This window comes from Triticum aestivum, chromosome 3B, assembly GCF_018294505.1.
Source record: "Triticum aestivum cultivar Chinese Spring chromosome 3B, IWGSC CS RefSeq v2.1, whole genome shotgun sequence".
Lineage (NCBI taxonomy): Eukaryota > Viridiplantae > Streptophyta > Magnoliopsida > Poales > Poaceae > Triticum > Triticum aestivum.
The window spans coordinates 444,888,447-444,908,977 of NC_057801.1; positions in this window are offsets into that span (position 1 = coordinate 444,888,447).

Consider the following 20,531-nt stretch of genomic DNA (forward strand, 5'->3'; position numbering starts at 1 on the left):
GTCGTATCCGATTGGGCGCCGATCATGGAACTCACCGCTGCGGACATCTTTCAGCACTCACCCTTCGGCGATATCTTAAATTCACTGAAGCATCTCTCGCTATCCGGAGAGCCCTGGCCGAACTACGGCCAGGATGGTTGGGACGCGGACGACGAAGAAATTCAGAGCCCACCCACCACCCACTTCATAGCCACCGTCGACGATCTAACCGACGTACTCGACTACGACTCCGAAGACATCGACGGTATGGACGACGATGCCGGAGACTATCAAGAACCAGCGCCTACAGGACACTGGAAGACCACCTCGTCATACGACATATACATGGTGGACACCACAAAAGATGGGGACAGCGAAGAAGCAACGGAGGCCGATTCCTTAAAGAAACAGCCCAAGCGCCGACGTCAGCGGCGCCGCTCTAAATCCCGCCACAGCAAGAATGGAGATTCCGGCACAGGAGATAATAACACCCCAGAAAGTGCCGAAGACAACCCCCTCCAGCACGATCCAGCGCAGGAGGAGGCAGAAGCAAGCCCTCACGAGAGGGCGGCAGACGAAGAGGTCGAGGATGATAATTACTAACCTCCCTCCGGAGACGAGGCAAGCCTCGACGACGATGAATTCGTCGTGCCTGAGGATCCCGTCGAACAAGAGCGTTTCAGACGCAGGCTAATGGCCACGACAAACAGCCTAAAGAAAAAGCAGCAACAGCTTCAAGCTGATCAAGACCTACTGCCCGACAGATGGACCGAGGTCCTCGCGGCCGAAGAGTATGAACTCGAATGCCCCTCCAAAAGTTACCCAAAACGCAAGTTGCTCCCCCGACTAGAGGGGGAAGCGTACAAACCTGCATCACCAGCGCACAATACGGCAGACCGACCACCTCGTGGACGCGACAGAGAGGCATGCAAGCCCTCCACCAAAACCGTACCCCGGCATCGCTCAAAAAGCATGAAGCCACGGGGGAACGGGCCGGACTTGCGGGATATATTGGAGGACAAGGCAAGACAATCCAGATCTATCTATGGATCACATGGGCGCCCCAAGACCCACGACGAATACCGTCGCGCCGGATACAACTACTCCAGCCGGGCCGAACACAGCAGACAACGCTCTCTCGAGCTACGTCGCGATATTGCTCAATACAGAGGCGCCGCACACCCACTATGCTTCACTAACGAAGTAATGGATCATCAAATCCCTGAAGGGTTTAAACCCGTTAATATCGAATCCTACGATGGCACAACAGACCCCGCGGTTTGGATTGAGGATTATCTCCTCCATATACATATGGCCCGCGGCAACGATCTTCACGCCATCAAATATCTCCCGCTCAAGCTTAAAGGACCAGCTCGGCATTGGCTTAACAGCCTGCCCGCAGAGTCAATTGGATGCTGGGAAGACCTCGAAGCCGCATTCCTCGACAACTTCCAGGGCACGTATGTGCGACCACCGGACACAGATGACCTAAGCCACATAATCCAGCAGCCAGACGAATCGGCCAGGCAATTCTGGACATGATTCTTAACAAAGAAAAATCAAATCGTCGACTGTCCGGATGCAGAGGCCCTCGCTGCCTTCAAACATAACATCCGCGACGAGTGGCTGGCCCGGCACCTAGGACAGGAAAAGCCGAAATCCATGGCAGCCCTCACATCACTCATGACCCGCTTCTGTGCGGGAGAGGATAGCTGGCTAGCTCGCAGCAACAACCTCAGCAAAAACGCTGGCAGTCCGGATACCAAGGACCGCAATGGCAGGTCACGTCAAAACAAAAACAAACGCCGCATTAACGGCGACAGCAATGAGGATACGGCAGTCAACGCCGGATTCCGAGGCTCCAAGCCCGGTCAATGGAAGAAGCCATTCAAAAGAACCACTCCGGGCCCGTCCAATTTGGACCGAATACTCGACCGCTCCTGTCAAATACATGGAACCTCCGAAAAGCCAGCTAACCACACCAACAGAGATTGTTGGGTATTCAAGCAGGCAGGCAAATTAATCGCCGAAAACAATGACAAGGGACTACACAGTGATGACGAGGAAGAGACCCGGCCGCCGAACAACAGAGGACAAAAGGGATCCCCCCCTCAAGTTCGGACGGTAAACATGATATACGCAACGCATATACCCAAAAGGGAGCGGAAGCGTGCACTAAGGACGTATGCGCGATGGAGCCAGTCGCCCCAAAATTCAACCCATGGTCCTCTTGCCCGATCACTTTCGATCGAAGAGACCATCCGACCAGTATCCGCCATGGCAGATTCGCCGCATTGGTTTTAGACCCAATCGTTGATGGATTTCACCTCACGAGAGTCCTGATGGACGGCGGCAGTAGCCTAAACCTGCTTTATCAGGATACAGTGCGCAAGATGGGCATAGACCCTTCAAGGATTAAACCTACAAAAACAACCTTCAAAGGCGTCATACCAGGTGTCGAGGCCAGTTGTACAGGCTCAGTTACACTGGAGGTGGTCTTCGGATCCCCGGATAATTTCCAAAGCGAGGAGTTAACCTTCGACATAGTCCCGTTCCGCAGTGGCTATCACGCTCTGCTCCGACGAACCGCGTTTGCAAAATTCAACACGGTGCCGCATTATGCATACCTTAAGCTCAAGATGCCAGGCCCTCGTGGAGTCATCACGGTCAATGGAAACACGGAACGCTCCCTCCGAACGGAGGAACATACAGCGGCTCTCGCGGTAGAAGTACAGAGCAGCCTTTTAAGGCAATTTTTGAGTCCGGCCGTTAAACGACCGGACACGGCCAAACACGCTCGGAGCAACATCAACCAAGACCACCTGGCATGTTCCGAGCACGCGTAGCAATGCGGCCTCAACCCCAGCCCTCGCACAATTATAAGACAAACTCTCAGCGTACATAATTAAGCCCTGAAGATACCATGGGCATAGGGGGAGAGGCACAACCACAACAGACCCAGAGTGCGGTTCGACCCCACCAGGGGCTCCCAAGTGTGTTGCTCTTTTTATCTTTTATTTCTCTCTTTTTTATACAGAACTCTGTCCGGCGGCGAACCTACCGAACTCATGATGCAACAGCCAGGGAGGGACAAAGGCTGCGACGAACACTCAGGTGGTCTCCATTACGAGCATTAAATTTGTTAAATACACCATTCCGCGGCCTACCCCTGGAGGGAGACGCCTTTAATTCGTCCAATCCCTTGCTTTCCGCACTATTTGTATCATTCCACACTCATAGCAGATCTTCTCGAATAAAATGAAGCACTTTTTGCCCATAATTGCATTACCTTATATATATGTGTTCATTTACGACATGTTGCATCTGTACATTTGGGTACGGCCAAATACACCAGGGGCTTATGTTCCCCGCATTATGGTGTGATAAAGTCCGCACACTTTCACAAGTGCGGCATCCCGAACTTATAGCATTATATGAATCGGCTCCGAATCATGTCTTGGGTCAATAGTTGGGTTTGCCCGGCTCCCATGTTTGGCACCTTACATTCTGTTCTATCGGCTAAGGTAGCACTGGGAGAACCACTGCGATTGCGCCCCGGTTGATCCGGGTTAACGCCTCAGTGGAGAAAGCTAAAACTGACTGTCATGATAAGGCGAGAGACTGGTCACTGTTCGAGAGGTCTTTTCGGGTCCTTAAAGACCTACGCTGCTTCGAGCGAAGTACCGGATAATGTCCGATGAAGGCGTGGATAGCGCCCCGAATTCGGTCTTTCGAATACTAGGGGCTTCGCCGAAATTTAAAATTATAGAATTCTATGGCTAAGTGAGAGTGTTCAAGCACTATAAGTCCGGTTGCCTTGTTCGTTGTGTTGAGCGCCTCCCTAGATGGACCAAAAAATGGGAACAAGAGTGCTCAAGTTTATCCCGAACACCCCAGCACTCGTGGCATGGGGGATGAAGCCGACGACTTGCCATCTCTCAGATTTTATAAACGGCCGCACAGAAGGTAATATTTTAAATTAACAAGCGTTGCTTAGCGCATATGAACAAAGTTTTCAGCGCACAGGATAACACATTGCGAATTTATTCAATAATTACATCCCTGGGGCACTCATCCGCAATCTTGCGGGCACCCTTCAAGACAGTCTTATAGTACATCTCGGGCGTACGATATTCCTTGCCCGCTGGTGGCGCGTCAGTGATTAGCTTCTCCGCATCCAGCTTGCCCCAATGCACCTTTGCGCGGGCAAGGGCCCGACGAGCACCTTCAATACAGGCGGAGCACTTGATAACCTCCACCCAGGGGTACGCATCCACCAACCGTCGCACGAGGCCGAAGTAGCTCCCAGGCATGGCCTCTCCAGGCCACAGCCGGACTATGAGTCCCTTCATGGCCTGCTCGGCCACCTTGTGGAGCTCGACCAGCTGCTTCAGCTGGTCGCTAGGGGGCACCGGATGGCCGGCCTCAGCATACTGAGACCAGAAGACCTTCTCCGTTGAGCTCCCCTCCTCGGCTCGGTAGAATGCGGCGGCATCAGACACGCTGTGAGGCAGATCTGCAAACGCCCCTGGAGAGCTCCGAATTTGGGTAACACGTAATTTACATTCACATGCTTGCTTTGCATGAAAAATGCCTTACCCACCGCTATCTTCCTCACCAACTCAATCTCCTGAAGGGACTTATGGGCATCGGCCTTGGCAGTTTTGGCACTTTCGAGAGCCGAGGCAAGCTCGGACTCTCGAGTCTTTGAGTCACGCTCGAAACTCTCATGCTTTTCCATGAGAGCCTGGAGCTCTTGCTGGACCACCGCCACCTGCGCCTCCTGCTTTTCTCGCTCTGCCCGTTCCGCGGCCGCATTGCATTCGGCCGCGGACACGGCCTCCTTCAGGGTCGCCACCTCGTTCGTGGCCCCTGCAGTACCCATGCTATCCTTGTTATTTTTTGTTGCAACCTAAATCCTTTTCTGTAAGGTACAAGTTCAAAGTGGTGTTACTCACCTTCTTTGTCCTGGAGCTGCTTCTTGGCGCGGCCGAGCTCTTGCTCGGACCGCTCGAGCTCCCGCTTTAAAGCACCAACCTCCGCAGTCAGTGCGGCAGAGGTCAGCAGCGCAGCCTGCAACCCATATTGACATAATTTTTTAGCAACCCTGCGTATATCTTCTTTTTTTTTCAGATCCTCAGTCCGGCTTTTCTTTCCGAACACCGAACCGAGCATCAGGGGCTACTGTCTATGCGGTATTACATTGCATATTTTTAACTTTTTACCTCAAAGCCTGATAGAAGGCTACTGCAGGCTTCGGTCAGCCCGCTCTTGGCAAGCTGTACCTTCTGAATCACCGCACTCATAATAGTGCGGTGTTCTTCCTTGATGGAAGCACTCTGGAGCACCTCCAACAAATTGTCTGGCGCCTCCAGTTGGACGGAAGCCGCCGGTATCACGGTCTTGCCCTTCGTGCGAAGGGGCCGCCGGCCGGACTCCGGAACCACTGCGGGTTCTGATGTGGAGTCCGGCGCAAAGTCCGGGAGGCCGCCTTGTGGCGCCTCCGGAGCCTCCCCCTAATGGGTCCCTTCTTGGGATCCCACCTCGGCGTCCTCGGTGTCGCGAGGGGTGGAGGCGGTCGGGATGGAGTCTACATCCGACGGAGCCAACGACCCGCTCGATGAAGCGGGGAGATCATCATTGGCCGGACTACAGGCAGCATGCGGCATCAGAATGACACTATGTGACGCAGAAAAAGAAATTATAAATCATTCAGGAATCCAGACACTTACGATCTCGCCGGAGGCCTGGCCCTTGAAGGCCATTCTTCCTCGCCAACGTTGATGTTGGCGGAGCTGTCCGGGGGAATAGTCCTTCCCCTCTTGGACCCTTCGGCCTCCCCTGTTGGGGAAGCCTTCCTCTTCCTCTTTCCCTCCTCTGGGAGAGTGTCCTCTTTCTCCTCCTTGTTTTCGGGGGAGGAGTCCGCCCCGGAGTCGTCGGACACCTGAAAACGGGAACTCTTTCGAGCACCCATTGCCTCCTTCTTGGCCTTCTTCTCCGGCACCACGTGCGGTGCCGGAACTAGCAGCCTCGCTAGACGGGCGTCTACTGGGTTTTCTGGCATAGGAGCCGGGCAGATAATCTGCCCTGCCTTCCTCATCCAGTCTTGTCAAAGGAAAAGGGGAAATTAAAACCCACATAGAGTCAAACTATGGAAAGCAAGTGTCCCGTAAAGGGGTAGAATCACTTACCTCGTCGGCTTGGTGCTGCGAGCGAAATCCGCGATCTTCAGTCGCGGATGCGGGGGCTTCGGCGCCCTTAAATAGCACCCTCCAGGCGCCTTCGTACGTCATGTCGAAGAGCCCGCTCAGCGCCTGGTGCTGATCTGGATCGAACTCCCACAGATTGAATGCCCGCTCTTGGCATGGGAGAATCCGGCGGACGAGCATGACTTGGACACGTTAACCAGCCTGAGTTTCTTCACCAGCTTCTGGATACAGGCTTGGAGTCCCGTGAGCTCCTCCGAACTACCCCACAGCAAGCCCTTCTCTTTCCAGGAGGTGAGCTGCATGGGGATACCAGATCTGAACTCGGGGGCCGCCGCCCATGTAGGGTCGCGTGGCTCGGTGATATAGAACCACCCCGATTGCCACCCCTTGACGGATTCCACGAAGGCCCCTTCGAACCAAAGGACGTTGGGCAGCTTGCCCAACATGGCGCCTCCGCACTCTGCTTGAGTGCCCTTCACTACCTTCGGCTTGACATTGAAGGTCTTGAGCCACAAGCCGAAGTGGGGCTGGATGCAGAGGAAGGCCTCGCACACGACGATAAACGCCGAGATGTTGAGGATGAAGTTCGGCGCTAGATCATGGAAATCCAGGCCGTAGTAGAACATGAGCCCCCGGACAAAGGGGTGAAGTGGAAAGCCCAGTCCGCGGAGGAAGTGGGGAAGAAAAACGACCCTCTCATGGGGCCCGGGGGTGGGGATGAGCTGCCCCTCGTCGGGCAGCCGGTGCGCGATGTCGCCGGACAGGTAGCCGGCGCTGCGCAATCTTTCGATGTGCTCCTCCGCAACGGAGGAGGTCATCCACTTGCCTCCTGCTCCAGACATGGCTGGGGAAGGTTGAGACGAGATGTGCAGGCTTGGGCGCTGGAGCTCGAGTGCGCGGAGATGGATAAGAAAAGGAGGAAGAAGGCGTAGGTGAAAAGGTGAATCCTTATCCCTTATATGGGCGGGCGAAGTCTACGCGTCCCCCAACGGCCTGGTAAAACTCGCTTATCCCCCAAGCGTCACCATCAATGGCGCCGTTGGGTTACCCACGTCCGTATTGATGAGAATCCCGGATTAAGGGGGAACATGATCTCTTCTTCGACAAGACATGCCAAGGAAACCGCTTCGCTAAATGCGCTGAGGTGGTAGAGTAAAAAACGATTCAAGTAATGTCTTGGTAGTGGCGTGACGTCATGCCACAAAAAACGTCAGCAGATTGAACTTGTGTATATATTATTCTCTCTATGGTGGAATGTGGAATTTATTTTGCAGAGCCGGACACTATCCTGGTGTTCATAATCTTCTATCATTCGGAGGAGGAACCTGCCTTGCAATGCCAAGCAATATACGCGCCAGACTTATCGTCATTGAAGCCTAGTTCAGGGGCTACTGGGGGAGTCCTGGATTAGGGGGTGTCCGGATAGCCGGACTACCATCATCAGCCGAACTATCATCGACCGGCCAACAAGACTATGAAGATACAAGATTGAAGACTTCGTCCCGTGTCCGGATGGGACTTTCCTTGGCGTGGAAGGCAAGCTTGGCGATACGGATACGTAGATCTCCTACCATTGTAACCGACTCTATGTAACCCTAGCCCTCTCCAGTGTCTATATAAACCGGATGGCTCTAGTCCGTAGGACACAACAACAACAACCATTACAATCATACCATAGGCTATCTTCTAGGGTTTAGCCTCCTTGATCTCGTGGTAGATCCACTCTTGTAAACATCCACAATATCAATATCAATCAAGAAGGACGTAGGGTTTTACCTCCATCAAGAGGGCCCGAACCTGGGTAAAACATTGTGTCCCTTGTCTCCTGTTACCATCCGCCTAGACGCATAGTTCGGGACCCCCTACCCGAGATCCGCCGGTTTTGACACCGACATTCGCCCGCTCACGTCGTCTGCAGTCCCTCCTCACCATGCCGCCGCGCTGCCAAGCACGCGAGCAGCTGGTGGAGCCGCGTCTATGCACGCAGCGTACGAAGAGGAGGACGAGCGCGTGCTCCAGCACGCCGGCGAGGAGGAACTAGCGTGTCATTGTCGTCTCTGCCCGCGTAGAGGAGGCGCGTATGGTGGCTGTCGCGGCGGATGCCGGTCGCGCATGCGTCGAGCCCACAAACCGGGTGCGGACGTGGAATCTACGTTCAAGACCTTGAATGCCACGTGGATCCTGCAATCTGAAGGAGCAATTTGGGTCAGTCGACTCATGTGAGCCGTTTGATGCAACCTGGATGGCTAGAAGGGCTTCTTCCACCTCTTCTACCGTCTTCTTCCTTCGCTCCGTCGAACTTCTTTCACAAATCGACTGAGGCAAATTATACTACTAGTACGAACGTATTAAGTAAAGTAGGAACACGAAGATACGAGCAGTAGTACCAACTGCAAGAAGAACAGTAGTAAGACATAGTACTAGTACTACTCTGCGTACTAAAGAGTTCAAATAACGAGAAAGAACATAAACATAGTTCTGTTGGGGCCTCAGCACAACACACCCTTGAAAATAAACTAAGCAACTAGTCCGCTTGACACTGCAGTAGAACCAGCATGAGCGACGGCACTGCCACCTACTCGGAGTCAGAGTCCACGTCCTCGACTTCGTCCTCGTCCCTCTTCCTCTTCCTCTTCGCCGATGCTTCTTTGCTTGAACCGGACACTGGGCTCTGCTTCTTCATCCAACCGATGTAGATATTTAAACAAAGGTAGGCATCCATTGCTGCATACAGGATGTGATATTCTTCTAGTGTCTTCGACTCCCATGCATGATGAAACTCGTGATGAGGTTTCTTCAGTTTAGCGTACGAAGGATCAATCATGGCTGCTGCCAGGGTCAGCATTGAAGGTTGAGAGGAAGACACCAGGCTTGCCTTCTGGAGATCGAATGGCTGGCCTACAATGGGACCTACCTGACGCAGGACATCCATGTCATTCTTAAAGCCTACAGTAACAAATTTCGCTCTTCTATACTTGAGGAAGTTCTTAAAATCCTGGCACTCAATGTCGGCATGGCATATGTGGTAGACCAAGCAAACGTTATGTGCGCAAACCTGGATCATAGCGTCCTTCTTCCTCTCTTTGTCCTTTAGATCCTTCTCTCGTCCCAGGACTGTGGTGTACTCAACATCTAGCCCAGCGACCCACTCATCCGTTGAACTGTTGAACATGCGTAGGAAGCGAGCAAGCCATGCTTTCACCATCGCGGATCCACGTGTGTAGATGACGATGAACTGATCGCCAGTGATGGCTCTAACCTGGTACTCAGCGGCGACCATGGAGATTTGGGAGGCCATGGATTTTGGAGGAGGGTTAGGAGAAGTTGAACTGTTGTACCCCGCAAAAACTGGGAGCGAACTAATGTGAAAGGACGGGACGACTGGGAGCGAACTGTTGTGAGGTAGAAGACAGGGACGAGTAGGGTGTGCGGACGGCATGGGGTTGCTGGCTTGCCCGGTGGATAAACGGCTGCAAGCCCCCAAAGAGTTCTCGAGAACTATGCAGGACCCACTAGATGTCATGTCTACTAGACCCATATTGTAGGCCTGACGGTATAGCTTCTGCCTGTTCGCACGCCATGCCGGCGCATGGATGTAACTTCATTTAATTCCGTCAACCGTCGCGCCTCCCACGACCTTCGCCTCCCTCGCGCGGTCGCGCCCTTTGAGACTTCGACCGGCTATAAATGAGCAATTTTTTTGCCTACTCCGCATGCATGATACTCCCTCTGGTCCTTTTTACTCCCGTCAACCGTTTGCAAAGTGTTTGACCAAATATATACTTTTTTTTGAACACCACCTTATATTAATTAACCAGCCACACCAGTACACTCATTCGATACAATATTCACCACACAGGGCGGTACGTTATTTACAAGAATACCATCTAATATATTGTCAAAGCTATACTTAGCGATTAAGTGTGCCAACTTATTGGCCGAATGGCTAATCTTTGACAGTTGAAGATTGTTGATCAACTTCGAGATGCTCAACGCTTTCATCTTCAGGTCACGCATAGCAGACCTGTCATAGTCCCTCGATGCAAGAGACGCTACCACAAAAGCGCAATCAGTCTCTAAAATTACAGGATTATGAAGGGAAATACCTATGTACAGACCGACAATGCAAGCCCTAAGCTCCGCTTACTCCACGCTTTGACAGGCATCAATGAAATCCCACGACAAAATTTATACTAAAAATATCAATATCTACAATACTGATTATAATGAGTATAAGAACTATGTTTTATAATGAGTGTAAAACTATTGATTTGACATTGTGAATGTTGATACTCCCTCCGTCTAGGTGAGTAAGTCATCTTTTAGGCTGTGCACCATGACCAAGGAGGAGGGGAAACGAGAGACATTAATGTTTATTTGCTAATTAAATAGTATTGCATGCAATGAACTAACCACTACATGTCATGTGTGATAGTCTCAGGTCATTAAAAGCATGCACACCCTCATCTCTTATTGGTTGATATGTCAAGAAACAAGAAACGAGGTAGAAGTTAATGCACCGCGCCTAAAGTGATTTGGGATTATTTGGTTTTCGTAAGATGACTTACACACCTAGCTATTAGAGTACCACTACCTTCCTTCTAGTTTAAAGGGCTCGACTCAAAAATTTCACCTACTCTTAGCAAGATAGCATAGGCGGTGGAATAGTTTTTGAAGTCTGCAAAAGTACTCAACTAATGCTGTCGTTCTTCACAAAAAATGTGTTTACCAATGCATGCATGAACACTAGTTACTCTAACCCCCTCTCTTCTTTAATTGCCACATTAGCATGTTTGCTATTCCCGTGTGCATGATACCAGCTAAGATACCACCATTATGGCCAGCCTTAATCATCGCATGCAATAATTTAGTGCACCTTGAAATATGAACATGTGTGGGGGCATGTATGTTTTTAATGACTTGAAACTATACCTAGCCTGGCATGCAACATGACTTATTATGCACCGTTCCCCATACCTGCAGGAAGCCCGTTCGTCTCCAAATCTTTTCCTCTCCATGTGTGGAAACAATATGCCTGCCAAACTCTCCTTCTCCCTCCGGCGGTCCCACCACTCCACCCCGTGTGAAAAAAATCTGCATGCATGACTCTCCTCCCCCCACGCTCGTCCAATCCGTTGTGACCAGCAATATTTCCACCCCTTCGCTCCCCCGTAATTTACTCCAACAAATATGTCCACGTAGCTTTTACTTAACTTCAGGTGCATCGGGTCACTGACATACGGTCCCAGTAGTGTACTGGCCCACATGTCAGTGATGCAACTGGACCTGTAGTTAGGTCAGTGCAGCTCAGTCCATATCTTACGTAGGTGTGCCATTGATCGCTATAAATACTGCGCCGCCCACGACATCGCTATCTCCTTCCCCTCACGTTCACGTTCCTCGCTATCTCCTCCCCCTCCCTCTCACGTCGACCACCATGGCATCGCCCCACCCAAGCCCTAGGAGCCCCTCGCTGCACCGCGTGGACGGTCACGCGTCGCCGTTCCGTTCCTCGCCGCCACTAGTTGAGGAGGACGCGTCGTTGTTCCGCTCCTCGCCGCTACGCGACGCGTCGCCGTTCCGTTCCTCGCCGCCACTAGTCGAGGAGGACGCGTCGGTGTTCTGCTCCTCGCCGCAACGCGACGCGTCGCTGTTCCGTTCCTCGCCGCCACTAGTCGAGGAGGACGTGTCAGTGTTCTACTCCTCGCTGCAACGTGTCGAGGTGGACGTGTCGGTGTTCCCAATCTCGCCAGCACACGCGTCGGAGGACGCGTCGGCTCCCCGCTACGAGGAGAACACCATGCCGCCCGCCGAGCCCCTCCCCAGCCTTGAGGAGCTTTGGAAAGAAATGGATGTCGCCTTGTGGGAGGCTTTGCCTCCAGCAAAGCGCGCCAAAATAGAGGCGGAGAAGAAGGCCGAGGAAGAGAAGCGCACCGCGCAAAAAGCTTTCCGAGAGATCTATGTCGCGTCCGAGAGAGTCAAGCAATTAGTTGTTTGGCAGAAGGCTCATGCGTGGGCCGTGAGGGTGGCGGAGGACGCCCGTGCCGACGCCCTGAGTGCAGTCGGGCCCAAGCGCCTCATCTACGCTTGGCGGTACGTGGACCGGGTGCACGCTTCCAGCCAGGAGGAGTACCTGTTGGCGCCGGATCACCACACCGGTGAGATCGCGCTCGCCCTCCGGCAAGCCGCCAATCAGCACCTCACGAGTTGTGAGGCTGAGGAAGAGGCGTTGTGTCGGTGCACTGGGAAATGGCCACGCACCAGGGCACTTGTGGCACGCCGCAAGCGCTCCTGCGAGCGTCGTGGCTTTTAGGAGGAGTATAATTTTTGTTTCGTAAGGCGATCTCATTAGTTTTGGGACGCAAATGATAAATCCCGAACGTTCAAGAATTTTTAGCGTCCTTAATTAAGTATGTAAAAGGGAAAGTTTGGAAACGTTGTGTATTATTACACATTTTGCAAGTACGTGCATATAGCACAAACTTTACTATATACTATCGGACTACACGTCTCTCTCGATATATGCTTGCAGACTGTGCTACTCCCTCCGTCCAGGTCAATAAGTCATCTTTGGTTGTGCACGGTGACCAAGAAGGAGGGAAGACTTGTACACCTAGACGGAGGGAGTACTACTATTACTTATGTACGTGCAAATGCACGTTTTAACATTACGATGCGGTTTTTGTAAAAGTAGAAAAACAACACTAGTCAAGCTTGTGAAACGATTCAATGCAAAACAAATGCAAAAATGCTCGTTTGATTGTTTACTTTTAGCTTCCTTCTCTGTGGTTATTTCTCTGTCGTACTTTGTACGGAGTATCTCACTGGTTGGAAAGGCATGCAAATTCCCAAACCACTTCCTACACCCTGTACCGAATTTTTTGCCTAACAAGTTGTGCCGCGCAATTGGAATTCCAACTTGAGTACTACTACTAGTAGGAGTACCAGGGCCAGTTCTTTTAGGCTTCTAGATTAGTAATCCCATAACTACTACCTCCATCCTGGTTTATTGGTCCCCATTGTAATCTGTGTCAAATTTTGATCATAAATTTAACTAATGAAATGTTAGTGCATGTCCCATGCACTACTCCATCCGTCTAGGTGAGTAAGTCATCTTAGGCTGTGCACCGTGACCAAGGAGGAGGATAAAACGAGAAACGTTAATGTTTATTTGCTAATTAATAGTATTGCATGCAATGAACTAACCACTGCATGTCATGTTTGATATCTCAAGTCATTAAAAGCATGCACACTCTTTATCTCTTATTGGTTGATATGTCAAGAAACAAGAAACAAGGTAGAAGTTAATGCACCGCGCCTAAGTGTTTTGGGATTATTTGGTTTTCGTAAGATGACTTACACACCTAGATGCACGGCGCCTAATTGTTTTGAGTAACATTTTATCAGTTAAATCTTTGGTCAAAATTTAGCACAAATTACAATGGTGAGGAATAAACCAGGATGGAGTAGTAGCTTAGAAGCCCAAATAAATGAGTGATGCGCCTTATTGTTACTGTCCACTGTGACTAGTCTTGTGGGAAAAGCTGGGAAAGCCGCCAAAAGAACTGGCCCTAGGAGGAGTAGCTAGGGATCGAGTGTGGGAGATGAACCGGAGAAAGTAAATGCAGAGAGATGAAATGCAAAAAAGACGGAGGGATGTGATGGTTGCTTGCCCGTTTATTTTACCAGGCCATTTATTATTGGGAGTGGTTGGGTTTTGTGATATGACGGCTTTACTGCCGCGCCACGAGCGGGGTGAGAGGTGAGACTCCCGTTGCTGCGCAGCCCTGTACACTTGTACTACATCGGTCATGGTTTATTAGTCCCCATTGAATTTGACTGAAGATTTAACTGACAAAATGTTAGTGCATTTCAACAAAAACTATATCATTGGATTCGTATTTGAACATAGTTTTGAATGATATAATTTTAGGTGACATGCATCAGTATTTATCGTACTATATATAATGTGAGTTCAATTTTTGGTCGTACTAATCTATAGTAGTAAGGTGCCCGTGCATTGCACGAAGAGTGAAATGCATTGATCGGGGAGTTTTTTATTTTGACAAAGGATGTGGGGGTCATCTCATGTGTAACGGGTATCGATAGGTTTCTTCGGATATTATCTCATCTCTAGAGCTCACAAACATCCGGGTGAAATAGATAAAAAAAGTATCTTTTGCAAACAAAAGCGTTCAACTGTTCAACCTGCATCCAAAACTTGTGAAGAAATAACACTTATTGTGCTTTGCAAGAAATGATCTTTAAGAATTAGTTTTTGAGTATGGATTGTTATACATGTTGGCTACAGATGACATGGCACTTTCTTATAGTCAATAGTTGGCTATACTATTAAGTAATATTAACCACAAGGTTGGAAAAAGTGGTAGGCGTAAGCGAGGCGGTTGGCCATCGCCTAGTGCCTAGGCGGTGCCTAAGCACCCTAGGCGCGGCCTAGGCGGTAATATAGTTTGTCCTCGTAGTGTATTTGTGATTATTATATGTGTGTTGATATTAGTTAAGGGCATATAAATAAGTTAATTACCATCTACAACCATTGGAATATAACCCATTTGGCATATCAGTGCAGTATGTGGCATGATTTCTTTTTTGGGTAGGCAATTCCTTGCTTGCCCTGCCTAGACCTCCATTTATGCCCTAGGCGAGGCGTTTGGCCACTGCCTAGCGCCTAGGCGTGCCTAAGCGCCTACTAGGCACTGCCTTTTCCAACAGAGATTAACCATGCCCTTTTACACCTAGACGGAGGGATTAAATCAGGATGACTTGCAAGGGGGAGGAGGAGATGTAAGAAGAGGAATGGTTCATCGTAAGTCTTTCACCAGTACTGTAGTAAAAATTCATACATGGAAGATTCTAGACTAAACCATAAATTGATACACTTTTATTCATGCGCGATACTCCAATAGAGCAAGATCATGCATTGAAGTCTCCACATGCATAGACAGCGGATTACATTGAGAGAAGACTAATGATCAACATTTAACTTGATAATGCGTATTTTTTTTAGAAGAACAGGGAGGCTCCTCCCCGGTTACATTATCAAATGACACCCAAAGTGTCTTACATCAGCTCACTAAGAGGAGCAGTTCAAAGGAAGGACTGCGGCGAAAGCCACTCAAGTTTAACGACAAGCTTACAGAATCAAAAGCGGCAAAGACACGGGCCATAAGCGCCCACACACACACACACTACATGTTTTCTAAGTGCACTTGATAATGCGTATGTCCAGGTGAACCTCCTTGGAGTCCCTGTGCACCGAGTCGGCGGGTAAAGGATGGAACGGTTGCCATGGGTTTTCCAAGTCCACATTGGTGGGATAGTCCCAGCTCCCCAGAGTCCAAGTCTGTCCGATGAGGCCGGTGTCGCCGCCCACGCGACCTGGAGGGGTAGTAGCATTGACCACGCACCCGTACATCTGCCTCGTGTTAATGTCAGCGTCAGCGGCGATGGCCCTGACGCACATTACAGAGACGGGGCGGCGGCCTGCGCGGGCCTCGCTGGTGCCCACGATCAAGAGGAAGACGCTGTCATCCTCCTCCGAGACTAGCAGGCGGCGGTGATCCTCCAGCGACTCCGGCATGGTGAACCGGTAGCACGTGTCGTACTTGATGTTCTCCGCCAAGGGCCAGTAGTGACCGTTGCACGCATCCGTGAGGTGATGCACCATGTCCGCCGGCGAGCCACAAAACGGCATCGGGCACTCATAGCAGTGGACGAAGGGCTCCTTGGAGGCATCGACCAGGCCGTCCATGAAACGGGAGTGGCTGTAGGGGACGTTGCGCCAGTTGAATATATGAGCAAGTTACTACGAGATTTAATCCGAATAAGCACAAAATAAATCATGACGACTATAACAGAGATGAAACTAATCATGTGGACTAGCATAGTAGTAGGATACATAGTAGAAACATGAATTCTACCACGATTTCAAACAGGAAGGACAGAAACACATACGGTGCAACGGGAGCAGCACCGTTGGCGTTGAGGTTGTCGCCCATGTTGTTGAGGAAGAGGTTGCCGAGGTCGGGGAAGAAGTCATCGTCGGTGAAGTCGTGGCTGCCAGCAGTCGCGAGAGTGCGCTCTGCAGATTTCAACAGCGCTCGCCGAATGGAGCACAGGAGGGAGTGGCTGTAGGGGACGTTGCGGCCGCCGAATGGAGCACAGGAGTAGCACACGAAGCAGTAGATGGTGTCCTTACTAGTACTCCCTAGTCTCTATCTATCTATATCTATATGTATATCTACTCTTATAGAAAACCGAGTTGGTGATGATGGTATGCCTGCCATCTTGTAATACAGACCGTCCGATCTATATCTGACATATAGAAAGCCAACTATGACAATTTTACAAAAGATACCCGCACCTCTCTCCACATTTACAGATAAGGCCTTGCCTCATTCATCCTTATCTCCCACAACCTCTTGCTCCACCCTATGTCTCTATCTCTACTACTTTTTTAATAACAAATCGAATAGTGCTGTGCCGTCCGCTGCACGCCCGGATGAACACGCCTCCTCGCCTCCATCATCACCAACTGAGTCTTTTATAGGAGTAGGAGTAGAGAAAAAACCGAGTTGGTGATGATGGTGTGTCGTGCAATGCACGGGTATCTTGCTATTTTTTTGCATATAAGTCCAAACACCACGTAGACACGGTCTTTGAGCATGGTTCGTAGTCGTTCCACGATCGGGCATTGAAGTTTGTAACTATTTTAGATTAGAATATACTACTCCTCCGGTGCTAGTAGTAGAGCAGAGTCCTACTCTACTACTCTACTCTAGCAAGCTAGGGCATAGTACTGTAGTAGGTACTGTAGGGAGTACCAGTACTGTGATCACTCAAGCAAGTTGTCTAGCATCGATATGACACTACGTTGTTGGTATGTGTCTCGTAAGTCAAGCGGCATGCTGTAGTCATCATCACCTATCCACTTCCCGCAGCACATATTCGCTTCTCCATCTTTTTCCGCACATAATCTCGTCCAAGCTTCCATCCCCGCTAAGGCGCCTCCCCCCCTCGTCCGAAACCCAAGCACTAACAATGGAAGAACCGAGCAGCGTCTGCCGAAAGAGTGGCTGGAATTCGCTCCCCACAAAGGTAATCAAGCTCATTGTTTAGCATGTGGACAATCTCAGTACCATGCCGCTCGCCGCGTGCTCGTCGGGGCTGTACCATTTACTCAAAGCCCTCAGGCCGGAAATTTTTAAGCCAGCTCCTTGCTTGCTGATGCCACCTGATCTTCAGAAACGGCGTGTCACGCAGCATAACGATCATAGGGTGGCGAGCATCAACCCCCTTCACTATGATCCGATCCCCGTCAGCCTCAGCTATAATAATGGTATGTACTGGGTCGGCATGAACACGTCTTGGATGGTGCTCGTCGACGGTCGCGGCAGCTGGATGCTCGTGGAGGTCTACACCTGGCGATTGATCCCCCTTCCTTCGATTAACACTGCACTGCTTTGGCACCGCGGCCCAGAATACTCGGAATCCTACAATAGCCAACATGATACCAAGTTTGATTTGCTCAAGGTTGTAATCTGCCAAGTGCCCACAAGATCCGGGAATTATAAAGATTTCAGGCTAATTGCGTTCTTTAACCGCGGTCTCGCCTATCTGACAGGTCACTGCGGTAAGTGGATAAATCTGCACTTCCATCGCAGGATCATATATCCTCCATGGATCTCCGATGCCATTGAACACAAGGGCTTCATTTACGCTGTCGACTCCTTCTATGGCTGGACATATTGCTGGCCTACTCCAGTCATCGCTACAAACGGTTGTTACAGTAGTATGTTACTTTCCTATGATATCATGATGGCTTGATTATATTACTGTCAACATTTACAAAAAAAATATTCATGCTCATAACATGCTGTTCTTAAGATTGACTAAATCAAGAGCCCTTTTTTAGTTGACTCCAACTTGATATAATGTTGTAGGCCGCCTGGTGTCCCTACCCTTCCTAATCCCAGAACCTTTCAAAGAAAAGCGGCATGGCAGTTGCAGGTGGTTCCTGGCTCGATCAGACGATGGCAAAAGATTGATGATCGTTCGCACGTACCGAACATGTTGTTTCGCGGAATACAATCACAGTCACTGCAAGGGCTTTGAGCAGGATCCCAGCTTCTCTGGGCCTTCAGGAATTTTTGACTGGAGGCTGGTAAGTAGCCTTGGTACATGCTCTCTGTTTGTCGGACTGAATTATCCGATTAACCAGGAGATAACCGACGGTAAGGATCATGATGGCAGCGCGGTTTCGTTCATCAGGCAAAACTGTGTGTACACAGCGTACCATGCGTCTCTGCATGCACCATACCCTGATATGTGCCGCCACGCTCTGCAGCCCAAAGTAGGAGAGAGGGTCGCAAGTATCAGACTTCGACCTGCTGGCTGGAGTTTCCCCCGTCAGGCACCCATCTGGTTCAAGCCGTTGGCCAATCTCCACAGCTTAATAAATAGTAACATCTAACTGAGCCAATTAGTTAGATGCTTACACTTGGTGTAGTAGGATCTTTATTTAGTTTGATGCATACACTTGTTCTTTTTTGGTAGCCCTTTTGTAATGATGGCTGATATTTAGTTTGGAAGAGAGAGCTGCATCTTCACTCTTCTGACCTGCTTACTGCTTCTGTTGCACCCCCAGCCCTGGTTGCTGCTGCTGCTGTTTTCAATGTACAATCAGTAGTATATTTCGTCTCTTGGTTGAATAAATGTGTTGTTAGAACGACAAACACAATGTTTTGGAAGTCGTTGCACGGTTCGATCCTTTAGTGCCCCATACCGTATGTAGCTCATACTATTTTTCGTACGAAACACATTTTCCACTTGTTGATAACATGCAGCCCATTGATGAAGGCCCAATAGAGAAGCCCATAATTAACTGGAAGGGAGGCTCTCACATGAATCCGGCCCAGGTACATGCTCATGGTCCCCTAAACATAAATAAGTAAATAAATAAATAAAGCTAAATGCTCATGCACCAGTTCTTTGGGAAAATAGGTAGCCCAGTATTTCTTTTTGAAGAATACCCAAGCTAGGCCTATTTGTTTTCTCCGAATTACCGGGCTGCAAATCTTTCAAGACGAGGAGGGATGCATTCCGTCCTGGCCAAAGAGTATGGTCAATGTCTATTAACAGTAATATCAAAAGGGATTGAAAATTCCAAAAAATTTATAGCAAATGGGATATTAGTTTTTATTAATTTTGTTCTTCACTGATATCTTATACGTATTTCATTGGATTTAACATGACATAGTACTAATTTATTTTTAAATTTGTTTAAGTATGGCTATTAATTTTTGGATTAAGAATATTTCGTTCCCCAGCAAAAATTTGCGAATTTTCAAAATTTCCCACATATTTAGTTATTTTTTTGACCCTGGTACTAGCCAGAAAATGGCCGGCAATTCTAAAAATGGAAAACGGGCTGCAATAAATTCCATATGAATTAGAAAATGAGTAAAAATTATAAAAATAATAGCAAATGGGCTGTACACGCCACATATTTCGAGGCTGACTTGTTTATGCAAGGCTTTTTGAGTGAACACACGATTCTAGCAGCAGTGACTGTTGGATGTCCATCCAACGGCCGACGTGCTTCTTCAATCTGTGATCTTCCTACTTCAGCCTCCTAAACTAGTGCCGGCGGGACTGCCTACTCCCTCCTCTTTGTGGCCCGCTGTGATGCCGCGCAGGCTTCCCCGGCCCACCCTACTCCCTCCGCTGGCCTGGCCGCACGCACTGAACTGCCTCCTTATTACGCGAAAAAAATGATTCCTCCCACTGACATTTGGGGTGCACCGGTTGGGAGGCTGACCTGTGGGCCTACTATGTTCACGCGTACGCAGGGCTTGTTAACTTAGTCAACAAACGATTCTAGCAGCAGTAACCATTGGATTTGAATCGAACGGTCCTGCTGCTTCTTCAATCGCTACTCTTCTTGCACCAGCCGCCCAAACCAGCGCCGGGGAGACCGCCTGCTCCTGCCTCTAGTGGCCGGTTGTGCTGCCGTTCAGGCCTCATCGCCCCCTACTACTCCCACCGCTAGCCAGGCCCTACGGTGATGGCAGCCTCACACCGCAGCCGAACCAGTGAACCCTTGTACTCCTCTCCGCGTGGGCATCCACTGCCGCGTCTTCCCCGGCTCCGAGTCCTCCCCTTCCTAGGCCTCGCCGTCGTCCACCGCCTTGGATGTGTTTTAAAAATGTACATAGCGAGCCAACATCCCGCACACACGCGCGTACGTACGAGAGAAACGCGCATCGCTCCGCCCCCGACCTCCCACCGTAACCGGCGACTCCCCGAAATTTTCCTCCCCCT